The sequence below is a fragment of the Neopelma chrysocephalum genome, unplaced genomic scaffold (assembly GCF_003984885.1).
Source record: "Neopelma chrysocephalum unplaced genomic scaffold, ASM398488v2 Primary Assembly neopelma1_78, whole genome shotgun sequence".
Lineage (NCBI taxonomy): Eukaryota > Metazoa > Chordata > Aves > Passeriformes > Pipridae > Neopelma > Neopelma chrysocephalum.
In genome coordinates this window covers 658,853-677,096 of record NW_020897739.1, presented here as the reverse complement: position 1 = coordinate 677,096, position 18,244 = coordinate 658,853, and the positions used below count along the sequence as shown (strand labels likewise).

Sequence of the window (18,244 nt, the reverse complement as noted above, 5' to 3'; positions counted from 1 at the left end):
CCACCATTTTGGGGCAGGCCATAGGTCGGTCTGCCATTTTGCAGCAGGACATGGGCTCACTTCGCCATTTTGGGGTAGGCCATGGGTCAGTCCACCATTTTGTGACAGGCCATGGGTTCATCCGCCATTTTGTGAGAGGTCATGGGTTCATCTGCTATTTTGTGACGGGCCATGGGCTCACTCTGCCATTTTAGGGCAGACCATAGGGTCGGCCGCTGCCATTCCAGTGTGGACCAGAGGCTGACTAAGGCTCAAGGGGATGGGGGTGGAGCAGTGGCAGTCCCATCTATGCAGATCTCTTCCTGTTCCCCCCCAAACTTCCCACCTGGTTGTTTTGAGCCGCTCAACCATTCCTCTGGTCTCCTACACGCATTTACCTTTTATAAAAAACAGCATTTATGGAATAAACTAGGAAAGGACTTGCTGGTGACATTTCTTTTAATTGAAGGAGCTTCAGATTTGGTTGATGACAAAGAATGAGGGTAGTTTCCACAATGCAATTAGACAAAAGAAATATGTCTGAATTCTCCTTAAACTATGGGGAGATACTGAATTCCTCACAGTGGAATTCTTTGGTGCAAATGGGGATGCTGGATCTACCAGCTTCTGCTCCAAAGGTGGTTCAGGACATCTCTGAAGAAAGAAAGGAAGAAAGGAAGAAAACAGCTTTTAGTATGTTTTAAAGGATTTTTTTTTTCAGATAAGGAGATGTATGAAAGAAGGACTGCACGTTCGCCAACTATTAATGTACATTATACAGAAGTCCTGAAAAAAATACTTGTTGATTTTCGATATGTGCCATTCCCAGGACTAACAACAGGTTCCTTTTGTCATCTGGCTTTAAACCCAGTGAATATTCATCAGTGATGTTCAAGTAAAGTGAGTAAAATCTAGTTTGCTTTGTACCACAGCTGCTATAAAATACATTCTCAGTGTTAGGTCCACTTGTCCAAAAAAATAATGTTAGCTCAGAGAAAGACACTGGAACATACAATGTGCCTGTTGACTACTCACTTAATGAACTGTACTCTCAGGGCAGCAGTAACTATTCTGTGGCTGCTCTCTTTTATTTTCTCCTTTCCTAGAACAGGCAAAGAATGTGTATTCCCAAGGGGGACAAAAAGAGCATAAGATTTAATTTAGCAATTAAATTACACAAGCTGCACTTCAGCACCCCATTCCTGTTCAGAGGAGTACTCAGTAATATACTTGATTTCCTTTCTGTGGAACATAAGTCAAGGTCTTGATGAAGTGGAGGATTTGTGTCAAAGGCAGGCCAGTGTGAAAATACAAAAATATTCTCTTTCCCTGAGTTATGCTTGTTTTCACCTCTGCCAAGCAAGTTGATAACATTAAATATAGATAACAGCAGGAAAGAAGATACAATTAAGTGCCTGGATTTGAATTAATGTTGCAACAAAGGTATAATCTATGATATGGATAAAAGTTATTTCATAAATTCCATTCGTTTCAGTTATAATCAGCGCAGTGTTGCTGAAATTCAACTTGTGACTGAAGTAACAGAATTGATTAATGGCTGTTATTATGACTTGCCATAGCGAGGGGAGAACAGGGTCCTGAAATGTCATACCAGCGTTGTCTGAAAGATACATTTTTTAAATTCCTTATGAACATCTGAGTCTCAGTAAAAGTCAAGTATTTAATCACCTGAAATTAGTGCAGGCTGTGATGTTTGTTGTTGTTCCCTAGATTTGCTTAGAAAGATCGCTTTTGAGCATTACGTGGCAAGGGCATGTTTATTCCTCCTTTAAATGTGGTTTTACTTCCACTTTACTTACACAGCTCAGAGCTGCAGCAGGAGGAAGAGGGACTTGATGAGTAGGAATGGGTCTTTATTATTGGTGTATAGAGGGCATTTTGGGAAAGGACATCACTAGGATCAGAGAATCCAGCACATCTGGAGAGGTTTGCCAAAGTCTAACGCATTAGACTAATTAATTCCTTTCAGAAAACCAAGATATATTTGTACTTTTTAAGATGGCTGGAGAAGGAGAGAAAATGTGGCCCTGCGAGAAGATGAAGAGTACCAAGTTGTGACTGCTGTCATACTTTGAATGAAGAAATTGCAAGTTGCTTAAAAGGAACATTTTGGGAGAGTGAACTGTATGTCATTAAAGAAGTATTTAATCTATCATCATCTGATTTTCTTCTTACAAAACCCGACCTTCAAAGCTCTGAATGCTGGCAAAACTTGAAGGTCAAGGGCGTAACTAGTAATTTCTTACCTCTGGGCAACACTTTTAAAAGTCTTTCTCTGACAGCATACCTTATTGATAGTAATTGGTTCCAGTGTTATTTGGGTTTTCTTTAGCAGATTCCATTACATTTTGTCACTCTGGATGGAGGGAATACAGTTAGTGCTGATAAAGAGCATATCGGAGCTTTTGGGTCAGTGCAGTTTATCTTTAGCAAATCATTTGGGCTCTCAAGCGATCCCTAAGCAATCTTTTAGCCAGAGCCTTTTCTAATAGACTTAAATAATTGATCTCCTATTACTATGTGGCTATGGAGTGGAGGATTTGAAAGAAATCCAGAAAGAAGGATTTGCAAAAGTACAGGGGGAGCACAGAGCCCTGGCCTTCCGCCCTGATGACTTCAGCAACTCACAACCTTTTGTCTTTAGACGTGATTTCTTTGAGATTTTTACTGCCACTAGATATTTTTTTCTTTTCTCTTTGCAAGTAAAAGGGCTACCTAATTAATTCTGCTTTCAACATCGGACGTGAAAGCCTGCTTAGGAACCCCCTGCGTGGAATGGCAGCAGAGAAGAACAAGAAGTGCCTGGTTTGTGTCAGGAGGAACAGGCTGTGCTGTTTTCAGTGCTCTCCTCAGCCTCCCACAGCCACAGAGTCCTTAACAGCAGTCATTAAACTTCCTAACGTGTGAGTATGCCAAGAGCCCATGGTTATCCCTGCTAATGAGCGGGCTGAGATGAAGTGGTGCCCTTTGTGGTTCCTGTCCTTCTCTCCCATCACTCTCTTACTCCCACGCACTGACTGAACTGATGGGATGCTTGTGCTGAAATCAGTGGAAGATTCTCAGCAGGCTGAGATCTCACTGACATCTTTTTCCTTCCCATCCGTGCCAGCAGAGACCAGTATGAGGACTTGTACTGGGAGACAGTCCTTGAAGTCCAGCTAAAATCTTTCTCCTCTTAGTCATGGTCGTTCCTCAGAGACACACAGGTAACATCTCCTACAGCATAATCCTAAATTCAGCTGAATTCATAAGCAGATAATAACAGTTTGCATTGCCCTATTTACACAGTAGCCTTGTGAAATACACAGTGTCTTGCTAAAGACACAGGATTCAGATTGCCATTTCCTATCTTTGTCTTTAATTCCCATTTCATTACTCAGACCCAGTAAATTCTATTTAACTAGAAGGTAACTGTTTCATGAACTAACACGAAGAAAAACATCCAGTTGTGATTTACATCAGAAAAACATTAAGAATCTATTACTTCCCATTGAAAATCTTTTGCAGTAGTTAATATCTGAGTTAATACTGAGTTAATATGCCTTCTTTCTAATTAGATTTTTTGTCTGGCTGTAGATTCCAGCCTTATGTTATTTTTATCCCCAAGACAAAGAGTCATTTGGCACCTGGTGTTTTCCTCTTATGATTGTACATCTGTATTCCAACATTTCAGGTTTTTTAGAAGCTGAACAGATTGGCTCCATGGAGCCTAATCATTGTATGGCACTTTCTCCAGTTCCCAAGTACAAGTTGAGGCTTTTTTGCACACCTTCTCCAGATTTTCAGTAGACCGTGAAAAATGTGGACATCAAAAGTGAATAAAATATTCCAATATTAGTGTCACTCAAACTATATAGAGGAATATTCCCTTCTGAGGAGGAAGGAGCACTCCTCAGACTCTGCCCTGTGGGCTGCACTGAGCCTAGAGCATCCCCTGCTGCTCCGGGCTTGGGATGGCACTCCCAGGCAGGGAACTGCCTGTGCAGTTTGTGTTTGTTTTTCTTGGTCCATGTCAGGCAATCTTTTATTCCTTAGGTGTTGTTTATTCTTATAAAAACCTGAAAAACCTCAAATTTGAAACTGTCCCAGAAAAAGGATTTGATGTTTTCTCACACCATTTCCATTCTTTGTCTCATCTCCTGCAGTCATTTTCTAGAAGTCCCAGTGCTAAACATGAGATGAAAATCTAGACAAGAGAAAGGATACAGAATAAACTGTCTTACTATATTTTATATCTCAAAATATACTAACACCAGCCATGCCTATAAGGTCCAATTCAAGGAAAATACAGATGTCCTTCTCTATGGAATAAATTTTCAAGTCACTTTTTCTCATTTCCCGATCCCAGAGAGTAGGCCCTGTTTAATTTCCACTTATTTAAATCAGAGATATTATATTTATTCAGATATAGCCCTCAGGGTCTCTTGCATAACTGAAGTGTTTTAGTGGTTGCATTTCCCAACAGAACATGTTGAAGATCTTGTAGGTGAGTAATCAGTGCCATAAAATAGCTGCTCCATTTCCATGGCTGTGGACAAATCCTCATTCTGAGTGCAATGTGCTGGTCTATCACTGGTGAATGAGGAAATTCACTCCATCTGTCTTCTGATTCCAGAATTATTCAGTCTGTAATTGCCTACTGATATGATTTCCCCGAAGATCATTTATTTCATGCTTTCTTTTTTTTTTCACCAAGTACTTCCAGAAAATATGAACAGAAGCAGAGTTGCCCTGCAAGGGTGTCAGTACTGCTGGAAGCATTAACAGCTTTAATGAGGAAAGTAGGGCAGGTTTGAGGGTTTGTAGTTGCTGCTGTGCACAGGTGTCCAGGTGAGATGCACGCTGGCTTAAATGGGCATTTGGGGAATTCCTAAGGTAGGTGTGACAGCAGTGAACCAAAATTATTCATTATGGGGAGGGTAGGTGGAAGGAAAACCAGCTTAGATGTAATGTTACCAACACCTTTCCTTTATTCCCAGAAGAAAATACGTCAGTGACTCTCTTCCACGTTGTCTCCTGAGATAGAAGACTTCCCAAGGTATGAAAGTGTGTTTCCAGTGCTGTCACTGAGATTTGTCCATACAATACTGCAACTGGTTCCTTAGTTCACCTTAAAGAAACAAAGAAAAACATCCTCTTTGTTGTCTATCCAATGCCCTCCACTTACCCACCACAACATCTCAGTGATATCTTCGATATCTACCCCCATTATCACCACGGTAGGTTCCTCCCCGTTCACCCAGCCCTCAGTCTTTCATTCTCCCCTGGAGTTTTAGAAGTCTTGTTCATTTTTCTCCTCACTTGCAGTTTTAATTTCTTTTAGCTGAAAGCAGCAGCGCTGGTTTTTAAGTGGTGCAGATATTCCCTGATCCATAATGCGCAATAAACAGGTTACCCTGTGCAACTGGATGGAAGATTAAATCCATGCTTTTGTTAGCAAGTTGAAGCACAGGCTTTAGCTAAATTATCCCTTTGCCTGACCATCTGTTTCCAACGGAAATGAATCTTTGGCTTTAATTATAAATCTCTTATGAATATTATTTTTCTTTTCTAACCCAATCTGCCCTTTTGGAGATCGGTTGAACTCTCCCTGTGCTGTCTGAAGGGTGGGTGGGATCACCAGCGTGGCTGATACAGTGATTCATTTTTTTAATTAGCCTTCCTGTGAACGATTTCAAATCTATTTATGCACTTGCTGCAAGTTGAAGCAAAAATCTGTGTTAGCAAACTGTGTTTATAAATTTGCTACAGATACCATGTTATGAAGCAGTCTAAGTACAAACATGTTAAACCATATGGAAAATCCGCCCCAATCTTGCTAAATTGTTCCAATGTTTAATTACCCAGATCATTAGAAATGTGCACCCTCTTTCTAATTGTTTTTTCAATTCTAATTTCCTGGTCTAGCCCTCTGATCATCTTATAATTCTTTATGTTCCCCATGAAGGTGTGTGTAGATTGAAACCAAACACAAAAACCTCCTACTCCAGGTGCTGTTCTCCAGCAAAAAATTACTCATCCCAGTAAGGATTTGTCATTAAGATGCTTTGTAGTGTATTCATTTTTTCCAAAGAAAGGGTGAGGTCATTCTTTTTATTTTAAAATAAAGGGGGGGCGGTGGAGAGGAGGGCACAGAGAGCTCTGGGTTGGGGTATCAGGGGAATCCTCAGTATTCTGGAGCTCTTCCTTTTTACCTGGTAAGGATTGGGAAGGGAGTACTTGCATCTTCTGTGGTACTGGGCAGCAACTCCTTTTTGTGACCAAGAAAGAAAAGAAAAACACACTGAGTTACGCTTCCTGGCAGCTTTTCCAGCTCCTCTGGAGAACTTGGCCCTTGCTAGTCAGCAAGAAGACCTTGAGCAAGAGAGGAATCTCCTCCTGCCAAGCTTTCTTCCCCAGCAGAGGCCAACTTGTAGTAACGCGGTGTGGAGATGAGTCAGTGCAAAATGGACTTGGTAAACACTGTTACCCTCCTTCTCCAGAGACAGCTGCACTTATTGCTTCATCCAAGAACCACTTGGGGGGGAGGAATTGAACACTCCTACTGGAATCCTGGGGTATGTGCTGGTCTTCTCCTTGTGACTTTTACCCCTGCGAGTTTCAGTTCCCATCCCTCCTCCTCAGCTCTTCATCGGTTCCTCATCGATTTAGCTCGTTCTCTTCAAAGGATTTCCAGTTGAGAAGGGTGCCAGACTGCCTTTTGATCTTCTTGAAGGTGTTTTCTCTCCAGAATGACCGGAGTAACTTTGATCAAAATACAGTTTATTGCAATGTTTTTATAACCGTGCCTTCGTTTGAGTCACCATCACTTGAGGGATTTAAAAGATGTGTAGATGTGGCACTTGGTGGCCTTGGCAGTGCTGGGGAAACGGTTGGACTCGATGATCTTAGATGGCTTTTCCAACCTGAATGATTCTATAATTCTACGAAACTCTCTAAATCCCAAATCTTGCCATCGTAGCACTTGCTGCCCCTGTTCAATCAGCCCGTGGGTTTTCTTCCTGTATGATTTCACTCTGCCAAAGGCTTATACAGAAAGTGTATCTACACCAAATGTTTCATACAGCTTTCAAAGGAGTCCTGAGAAGGTTTAGCTGTTACTTTATAGAATGAGAGAGGGAATATTTTCACACTCAGCCCTTCTCCCCCCATTTCTGTACTAAGTTCAGTGAGTGAAAATGATTCACTGTGATTCATTCTCATTCCCTTCCAAGCTGCATTCTTCCCTGAAAAATACAATATATCTTTTCATGTTCTCCATGAATGCTGTGGCTGTGACTTCTTTCTCCATGTTTCTCATGTTTAGCAGCAGCTCCTGTGAAGAACAGGCACATGAGGAGCATGAGAGAAAAGCTGGGATTCTATCTGGAACAAGCTCTCTGCAGCTCTGGGAGAATAACAACCAGCTCTTGGAGTAAGGGACAATGCTCTGCGGGTTGTTCAGCTGGACCTAAAAGTTTTTGGGCTGTGAAATGTAGAATTAGAGACAACATGGGATTAGAGAAGCATGGAAGATAACTACAGAGTTCCCTGCAAATGAAGACTCTGGCTTTACATACTTGGCCTCTGGGAAAAAATACAGGCAGAATTGGCTTGTAAAGCAGAAAACATGTTGGTTCTTCATCCAGTTTTGAAACAAAAAACCCCCAGACAACAAAAGCATTCATCTGGGTTTTCACACCAGTAGATGACTGTTTAAAACATGTATTCTCAGTCACTGTCTATGTGTATATTTAGTACAAAACCATGTTTATGCAACCAAAGATAAGCCAAGAGACTTGTGTTATCATATGATGTTAGCAAACTTACTCTCACAACAAGACAAATAGTTGTATGAAGCATCCTGACCCTGGAATTTGAGCATCTCTACTTTTCCATCCATAAATCCTCCTAAATCGATGGCTTCTGGGTGTTGATAGCTCGCCTTAGGCCCTCTCTACATACCATCCTTAGGAAAGGAAGCTTGGGATATCTGTTTCAGGTTCCAGCTGCTGTGCTTGGGGATGTGAGAAGCGTGCTCAGGCTCATTAAATCTGCAGGACTTGGAAGCTGTGCCCGTGGTGACACCACGGACAACATTCCGGTGAGACCCAAGTGCTGGAACTCTTTGGCATCAAGCACAGCCCATGTGAGAGCTCAGGAGCACTTCCAGAGCCGACTCCAGCACGTCTCCTTGTTTTTCAGCTGCTGACATAGAGGTGGTTTTTACAAAAAAAAAGTCAGAAATGAAACAGATGTCCTCGGGGAAGCTGGAGATGGAAATATTTCTCGTGTGAGCCTTCGCACACACACGGACTGGAGGCTGCTTTGGGAGGTTTCTCCAGAGACCAGCGACCTTTCCCACAGGTCATGGGGAGCAGAGCTTTCTCCTGCCTGGAGTTTCGTGGGTAAAACACCACGCAGTGCTTGATGTGGAATTCTTAAGCACGTAGAGGATAAAATCCTACAGGAATATATTTCCCCAGGCTAAGAGAAGACTACTTTTTAAAAACATGGATAAGCCAGCTATGCTACTGTGCCATTTCAGTTGTTTCCAGCTACAGGCAGAGATCCAGAGACATCCTGGATCCAAAAGATCCATTCTGGATTCCAAAAGAAAGAATCTTTCCCTCTAAGCCTGCTCATTTCTCCAGTTTAACACAGCTAACCTGAAATACTCTGTTTCTTTTAAACTCTGGTTGCTTTCGAATTGCTTTCATCTAGAGTGTGAAATTCCGAGTCACTGTGAAAAAGCTGCCTTAGGAATATTCTTGGCAATGCTGCAAGCAGAAAGTACAGGAAACCTCCCAAGAGAGGTTGTTCCAGCAACACTGCCATCCACGTTTCACAGCTGCAGGGACATCTAGAGCAAATCCAAACACCGGCTTTTCCCTTCAACAGAGCCTTTGCTGAGGTACAACTATCCCAGACCCATCCCTGGAAGTGTGCAAGGCCAGACTGGACAGGGCTTGGAGCAACCTGGGACAGTGCATTAATCCTCCAGAGGAATAATGGAGGGTGTACTGGCATAATTGCTCTTCAGCTTGGTTTTAATCTCAGTTTTCCTTTGAGTTTGCAATACAACTAACACTTTTTAAGCCCGTTCTTTCAGAATTATTTTGCTTTTAGGCAGTAGAGGTGTTATTTATTTGTTGGTATTACTGAATTTTCTCATTTCTCTATGGGAAATGATAGATATTTTTTCCTAATCCTGGCAATTTAATAACCACATAACCCTGACCTTGCTATTTAACCCACCGAGGTTGATTTAGGAAAAACCATCAGAGAGGTCTTGTACAGGTTAAAAAAATACCTGTGTAGCAGTGTGATTGTGGATGTGTGTGAACAGTGAGCTGTGTCAGCAAATAATTTACCAGTAATTCTTATGCAGAAGTCTGACTATTTTCTAATGTATAATATTGGAATTATTTGGATTTCACGAGGCAAATTTAAGGAGTGAGTAAAGCTTCTGTGAAAATGCAAAGATTTGGCTCAATAAATTAGAATGCTTTACTACTAGCCAGAAAACTGCAGTAAAAAAATGCACCAGGTTGGTGGATTTATTGTAAGTGAAGTGTAATCTCTGAGTAAGAATGAGTGTTGATGGGAAGTGATGAGATGCAAAGTCTGACTGGCACAGGGGTCAGGAATTAAAAGTTGGCCTCAGTGTTAAGAATAAATCACATATAGAACTATAATTTCGGTACAGTTCTGTTCCAGCTTTTGAGGATACAACACCAACTCCCAAAAGGCATCCTGGAGCCTGTCATTATTTTGGGATACCTCAGCCCCAGCTGGATTCAGACAGAAGTTAACCAACAGCATTTAATTACAGCTACGTCAAAGGCTTGTGTCAAACAGTGTAGGTAAGTCAAAAAGGAGTAAAAGTCAACTAATAGGCTTCTGAGACAACTTTCCCAAATATATTAAACCTCAGGAAATATCTAAATGCATTCTTAAGGTATTTCAGGAATAAGAGAGACCTTTTCTTGCAACAAATGACTTTAAACCAGAAAATAGTAATCATGTAGAAGGGCAAAGCATTAACAAATACTTGATTACACTAAATACTCCTCTTTAAAAATTTTCCTGATTGTCCTGACCTTTTCTTTTTCTCACTTAGCTGATCTGCATGTTATGAGTTACTAGTTGAATTGGGTGTAAAAACAATTGAAAAACAACTCCCAAGTTTTTCAGGATGACTAAAGTAAAACCAGATGAGTTAGAGGATAGCTATGCACTGATATTCATTATCTTGGAAATAATATATAGCAAACTATAGGAGAAAAACACTGGGAAGAAGGAGTACACATTTTTTCAAGTTGTTTTATTATCTTCCTTGTGAAGTACGAAAATCAATTAAATGATTAGACAGAGATTTAATTTACTAAATATATTCAAGATAGAAGAGACTTGACAACCTTTTCTGCTCCCAGAGTGGATATAACATCACAAAGAAGGAACATATGCTTTCACCTTTTGCTAAGGTATTCCTTTTTTTTCCTTTTTCCCTCGTTCTTCTTTTTGGATGTAAAATAAATAGTCCATACAGAAAATGGAAAGTAATTGTGTAAGGACTGAAGACCTTAAATCATATAAGTGGAAGGAGTAGAGAGAATTCAGGTTCAAAGTGGAAGCAGCACCTTAGCACAGCAAAAGCCCCACAGCCTGGCAGGATTTGGCATTATGGAGTGCAATAGCCAAGGGAATGAGTTGGAAGAGGCTAAAGTTGCCCAGGATTTGCACCCACCATGTATGGTAAGTGTATTCTAATATAATTTTCATGTATTGCATATAATCAAGTGGTTTTTCCTGGGAAGCTGTGGGAGTTGTAAGTTGGGAGTGGTGATGTGTTGCTCATCCTTAGGAGGAGAAATGCTTGGAGAAAGTTGGCCTGTCCAGTCTAAACACAGGGAAATGTCCAGGCAGGTGAGATGCAGAGGCACTCAGCAGGTTGTAAACTCTGATTCTGCTTTACTAAACCGTGACAAGACTTCTGTTTAATATCTGCACGCGCTTGAAGTGCAGCTTTCCACCTTTGGAAGATTCCACTCCACTTCCCTCCAGCAATTCCTGGGAGCAGGCTCTTCCTGCTGGCTTACAAAGCCATTTTACCTCCTCCAAACACGAACACCTTTGGGATAAACAGAGCCACCCATGAGTTCTGCAGGTGCTGGAGTGGGTACAACCTGACCACACAGATGCTGAAAAACACTTACCTACAAAAACTTCCAAAATCTCCATTATTGCTCAGAAAGTATCAGCACAGGCTGGTGAAAGTACAGGTTTTTTAATAACTTGGCTGGAATGGCTGTAATGACTCTCAGCATGCAATAATATTTTCCCCTTGGAGTTTGGAGAGTAAGAGTTAAGAGAGCTCAAATCCTGTATTATTCTGGGCAGCTGTAAAGGAAAGTATTTTGTATTTGGTCGAGAGGAATTGCTGGAGTGTGTATTTTAAATTGAAAGTGCTCACTAAACTGAAGTGGTCTAAATTGAAACTGTGGTAGTTTTTCACGAGCTTTAGTAGTTCCTTCAGTTTGATCAAGGAGAGGGGAAATTAGTACTAAAAAAGAAAAGTTTAACACACAGAAACAGTTTACTGTCTTTGTACTCTTGTAGGAAAGTGGTTATTGTACATTTTATCCATAAAAAGTCACTCAAGCCCTTGTTTAATTCCTGTGGTGATCCAAATATTGCGACTGCAACTATTTCTATCAAATTTCAGTGGAACAGCTTTGGAGTTTATGTGAACTGTCAGGGGTTCTTAGGCTTTCTGGGTTTCATTATATTGGTGACTAAGTGGTAAAAGCCTAAAGATAAAAGGAATTTTCGCATGTGGGGATAGAGACAATGTTGAAAAATACTTATAGTCAAGAATAAAAAGATATTATATAATATCAAGAATATAAGAAACTTGCTGACTTTATAGAAAGGGAGAATGAATATACAAGTGGTGGCTTAAATGCTCTTTTATTGCTTTGATTTCTCGGTTTCAGCAGCTGGTATGGCTGTTAGAATCATTCTATTATTTACATTGAAAGGAAAAGGAGAGAGAAGGAAGAGGAGGATATCTGGGGAAAAATAATAAAAGAAAAAACCCAAATTGAAGCTGTAGGGAAAGTAATTTTTCTTTCTAAGTACAGCAATTCAAATGGCTCATAAATGGGGTCAAATAAAGATAAATGCAAAGAACCCCACCAAATGCAATGTGTGCTTGTTGTTCTGTGATTTTATGGTTTAATCTCACTGTCTTTTCCTGGGAAGTGCCCCATACGCCGTGGTTATTCCTAGTGACAGCTGTCATTTGGTAGTGGTTCCTCCAGAATTGCTCCAGGCAGTCACATAACCAAGCCTGTTCTCCTGCTATTCCCAGCTCTTCCTTGTTCCCTTGTGCCCTTTCCTTTAGGTCAGAACTTCCCTCTGTGACCAGCAGATCCCTGTGTCAGATAGGGAACGGCCACAGCCCCGTTATCTTCATCTACCCACCCTGCCTCCAGTAGAGGGAAAAAGATAATGCTTAATGTTTTTTTCATGGCCCATCATAAATCTGTCACTTTGAAAAATAGGGAGAAGGAGTTAAATTAATTACTGTCTTATTGATTTCCCCTTGGCCAGATTCATTAGAGGATCCCATCCCTGCATAAACCCCCCCAAATACCGCTCTGGGTAAAACCTGGCAGAGAAAATGCATCGCCTCCACCAAAGGACTCATTCATATTTCATTGTTTTAAGTGGTTTCCTCTGTAAATATTTCATAGATGATGTATATAGATGAATATCGAAGCAGAAAACTTAAGGAAGGCTCGACTGCAAACTCTCGGGGCTCCTGATAAACTTTTTTAATCAGAAAAGAACTAACAGGTCACTCCTAGCACAGGCTGATTGGGTTTTTACAACATCTGTCCCAATACTTGCCATTAACAAACTGCATTAATTAGCAAATGCTTGCACACAAGGCCTGCACACAGGTCTTATTATTCACATCAACATCTATTGTTTGAATCAAAACTCAGCTTGTATCTCAGGATGTAGAACAGAGGAGGTGTCCATTAATTTCTTCCACGCTTCTAATACCTGACAGCAAAACCCTTGAGTGGCTATTTGTTTATTTATTGTGATTACTGTTCCTTTACACTTCAGCTGGTTCAGATAGACCCATGTGCCCCAAGCTTTTTATTTCCAGAGAGGATGGAGATGGCTACAACATAAGTAAAGCCATAGTAGCTCATGGAGTAGTGACCCAGGAAGAGTCTGATGTGGTAATTGATAGCAAACCTAAACATTAGACTTGTAATCGTGCAGGGGCCATCAAAATTAATTGTACTTGAGCACAAACTGTTGAAAAGCTAAATCTCTTCAGGGAAGGATTTGTGGAAGTGCAGTATTCCTCAGGGAACCGTGCAAATCTGCATTGCAATAGCCTGTTTCCTGAGGTTTCCTCAGGGATCCCAGGGAATTTATAGGAAGGCTGTATTTTTTTTGTAGTCACACCACCTTTACCAGCTGCACGAAATTCTTCCTTGGTTGACTACATTCCACAAAAGCAATTACAGAAAGTGCTGGGGTTCTTATTTTCATTTCTTTTAGTTGTACTATGGAGACAATTTCTCTCTAAGAAGTATCCCGAGCGTGCACGTGCCGTGGTGGAGAGGAGCCTGCACGTTTATCCTTTACACTGAGGGTATTTGGAAAATGCTATTATGTTTTCAGGATGTTTGGAAAATCCTGTCATGTTTGCACGCATGTTGCATGGAACTAAATTGGAACAATGCTTGTGATTTTATAAGGAATATTGAAAGGAGCACTGACTTGTGCCTGTGTTGGGTGGGACTGGATACCCAAGGCCACACAGACCAGAGATTTAATTCCTACTCTTTATCTCTTCTAGTGTTGCTGCCTGGGAATTCACTCCCCACCAATACAGAATAAAAAAAAAAGCTCTTTTCTTTTAAAGCAACAGCACATAAAGAAAGCAAAACCTGACCTCATTTGTTGGTAGCAGCGCCGAGATGAACTGCGGCTCTGACCTATTTCTCCAGAGTTACAATTATCTGCTCTAATGGTACCATTTTACTTCTTAAATCCTGGATTATTGTAATTTGAGATTTACAGTAGTTATTCTCTCTCTGGTTACAGACCTTGATCCTTCAGGGGCAAGGCAGTGTGAAAAGAGAATGAATACACGTGAGGGAGCAAAGACAAGGCATGGGATCAAGCCATAAGGAAGTGGTAATTTTTTTGTTAATATTTTTATAAATATATATAATTTAATAAGTTATCTATGTCATCTGTGTAGTTTTGCTTATTTTCAGGTATATATAAAATATATATTTATTTATTTTTTTTTAATATATATAAAGAAAATGTACTTCTATATCCATATGTGTCCCTACATGGAATGATCTAAACCAAGGTCACGTGGTGAGGGATCTGGGTTTTGTTCAGTTGTCTGGCAGAGACATGCTCAGCCTCTCTGTGCACCATGGGAATGATAAATATAAAAGACTTGAAGAAATCAAGTTCTTAGATATTCAGAACCAAACCCCTTGGCGATAGAAGTTGACAGAGCTGCCTTTAAATCAATTTAATACTTGCTTAAATCAGTGGAAGGGAAGTGAATTACATTGCGTGAGGATCTGGTGTTTGTAATCTGATTTCATTTTTTATTTATTAGCAGCGTATCCAACCTCACAGAACAAACTTTCCCCCCCCCGAGTTTTATGTTGGCCTGTATCACCAAAATGAACAGAAAATATGTTCCTATGTTTTTCTCAGTCAAATTTCAATCTTCAGAACATATCATTCATTCAATGGGTTCAGTGGCCGTGGTTGCACTTGATGATGATCCTGGAGGTCTTTTCCAACGTTAGTGGTTCCATGATTCTGTGATTTTTGTTGTAGAAGTGTTCACAGCAACACCATGCTGGTAACAAACACTGAGTCCTGCCAACCCAGACAGGCAGAAATCATGACTTGGGTTCTCACCAAGCACAGCATCAGCTCTAAAATGTGAGTTTTCAGGAAAAAAAACCCAACAAACCAAACCAACAGAACCGACTCATATCTTTTTATTTACCCTCTGCTTTCTAGCACATATTAAGCTTTGCCCCAGCCCATAAACACTGACAAAACACTTAACACCACGAATCTGCCTCAGTTCTATGCCAAAAGCTATAAACTTCATTCCCCACTGTCACCAAGACTGGTGCCCAGACCGTTCAGGCCATGCATTTCACATCAGCTGGATTCATTTTCTTCAATCCTATTTCTGCATCCCTTCAATTTAATGGGAAATCATTCCCTTTTTGGTCACAGATCTACTCTATAATAAACTGGTTGTTCAGGGCTGCCTTTCATCCCTGTCAGGGAGATGCCATGAGCACCACCCACGGAAGACACAGATTTTAAAGAGCAAGAGCTGAGGAGGCTGAGGTCAAGCAAGGACAAGTCAACTCCAACTGGAATTGCTTTTAGTGAGGGGCCTTGTTTGTTTTTGGACTCCTCTGCGAAGTCATTAAGTTTTGCTGTGTGGGGAACGGGGCTGGATGAGGGTTTGAGGAAGACATTTATGGCTCCATCCCCCGAGGGTGGACACGCAGGCTCAGCATCTGCCAGCGTGGGATAGGGATGCAGGGGGAGCACTGGGGCTTGGATCAGCATTAGGAGCAGCTTTGGCCGAGGCAGCCGAGAAAGATGACAAATTTGCTGCTCTTAATTCAGTTACTTAAACAAATTTTAAATCTTTTCCATCAAGGGAGCAAAGAAGGCGCTTAGATTCCAGTAGCGGGAGGTTTTGGAACAGAAGCAAACAGAGGATATTGCCACGGTTTGCCTAAAAGTGAGACAGAACATTTTCCTTACTCCTGAGGGATGCACATGGGGAACAGGTAAAAGGTGGGTGCATCCAAGTGATGAGAAGGTTTTGCTATAAAATGAGAACATACAGCATAAAATCTCCAGCACTAACTAAATATAAGAGTAAACCAAATATTTTCCTCGTTTTCCAACAAAACAACTCAGCAAATGCATCATCAAAGGCAGGTGAATAATTGAGTCAGTCTTGGTTCTGAGCTCTCCAGGGAATTTCAGGTACTCTTGGAATCTTGTGGCTCATGACATGGCAATAACGTGAAGTTGTTAGATTGGGCTTTTTTAGAATTTTCTTCTTATTATTGTCTACATACAGATTTTTTTTTTGTGATAGCAAGATATATACATCAAGATGTCATCCAGTGTGTAATCAACTATATACTGATTATATTATATATTATTATCATAATCAACTATTTTGCCTCCCTGTAAAATATATAATTAGGTTCAAGGTCAAGAAAATTTATAAATGTCCAATATTTAACAATTACTTAATATGCATTCAATTAAAATTGAATCTCAACAGAGATCTTGGTTAAAGACTGAAAATTGTGAAGTGGATTAAAAGGATTTCACAATGGGTGAGAATCACCAGCCATGCAATAATCTAATACAGCCAGACTAAAGTGTTGTGTCCTTCTAGATAGTTGTAATATAAGTAATAATTGCCTCTTACACCATGGAATGTTTAATATTAATTAATGTTTCTAGACTTTACATCAAGTTCTGGGCTATGAAGTGTGTCCCATAGGCATTTTTCCAGCTGTTTATCTCCACTTTGCTGCAATTGTAGCAACAGTAACTCCTTGCTAAGAAAAATACAAACACATTTGTTACAATGGAGGTTAATTTGGGAGTTTGTTTGTTTGTTTGGGGTTTTTTGTTATTAAAACCGAGAGTAACTGACTAATTGTGTTGTGACATCACTACATCTAAAAAAAACCCCAGATGAACTTTATAAAGTACTGATTAGTTTGTCAATTTTGAATCAGATTTCAAAGTATGACATTGTGACCAAAATAGAGGAAAAAATGCAATTAACTATAGAACTGGTCAGGTTTAAAATGCTGATTAAAACCAAATGTGTTTAAAATCTGTGTCCAGCTCTCCCTTCTCCTCCCTTTTTCCCTGCTAGCTCAAATGGTAGTCTGGGAAGAAGTGGAGATAAAATTTCTCCTCAACATCTGTTATCTGACATTTGAAAAAAAAAGTCCTTGTTTGACCAGTAATGAGAGAATTAGCAGCATTTGGGCCATAAATCATTGTCCTCAAATTTACAAAGCTGGTATGTTTTTACAGGAAAAACTGATAACGCCCTACATGGAAACAGCCACATCCCCCAATAAACAGAGCCTCATCCCAGCATTAGAATGCCAAACAGATGGAGGAGCCTTTCCTGGGAATATGCATAGGGAAAAAAATGGCTGAGAAGTATGGGGTAAGAAAACGCTGCCAAGCTCAACAGGGCCACAGAAAGTGTTAATGACTCAAGGATTATCTTTTCCAAAACTACTTGAAGGACACAGCTAGGAAGAAAGATGTTCTCCTGACAGAAACACCCACCAGGAAATAGCATATACCAACATGGGATTATCCCCCAAAAGCTGAAATTGGAAAGGATTTCTCATCCTAATTACATGAACCTTCTGAGGATCAACTTTAGACAAAATATCCCAGAGCTGACTTGACAACTTCACAGGATAAGGAAAAAAATAAAAAGCAGACCCAGATGTTCCGTGTTCCGGGCGACTTCATATTAATGAATCATCTGCATTATGTAAGCAAAGGACAGGGAAAAAGGGACCATGTGGAGGTCACCCGAGGGCTGCTGTTGTGCTGGGCACTGAGAAAACATGGAATATGGGATGGCTCCAGCCTCCCAGAGTTCAAGCTCTGAGTAGAAGTTGGGTGGGGAACCACTACCTTGTGTTAATCCAGTGCTGGCTATAGGGAATTGTGGTGCTGTGATACAGGAGATGATGATGGGTGGATGGATGGGCAGATGAAGAGATATATACTCTTCTTTTTTTTTTTTTTTGGCAGAAATAGAGAAGGTAGATCTCGCTGACTGCAGCAGATTGGGCTTTCAACAAATGTAAACAGCACTTGGGTAAGAAAGCTGTGAATAATTTTGGTGCCTGTTCCTGCATTCTGTGTCATTTGCCCACAGGAGATGATTAAACGCCTCAACACTGGCACGTCTGGAGGTTACATGTGGAAGCCTGCAAAGGTCTCCTCTGAATTCCCACTTCCCACATACCTAAGGCACATATGGGTGCATCCTGGTGTTCTTGCCTGCTCTGCTGTGGGGGTACAAACACACCTTCTGGGATTGTCAGATTAGCAGATCACTGGTTGTCAGCACCTTATAAAGAGACTTCCCCAGGGAAGG

The 18,244-nt window shown here is 40.7% G+C and overlaps 1 long non-coding RNA gene across 1 annotated transcript; it reads left to right on the top strand.

Moving 5' to 3' along the window:
- The first annotated feature begins 2,688 nt into the window (after positions 1–2,688).
- Positions 2,689–17,333, top strand: LOC113970717. The gene is made up of 9 exons (XR_003535292.1): positions 2,689–2,903; positions 3,113–3,206; positions 4,697–5,038; positions 5,948–6,023; positions 9,689–9,845; positions 10,523–10,737; positions 14,119–14,211; positions 15,737–15,876; positions 17,152–17,333. It is a non-coding gene; the product is annotated as an uncharacterized LOC113970717 (long non-coding RNA).
- The last annotated feature ends 911 nt before the right edge of the window (positions 17,334–18,244 follow it).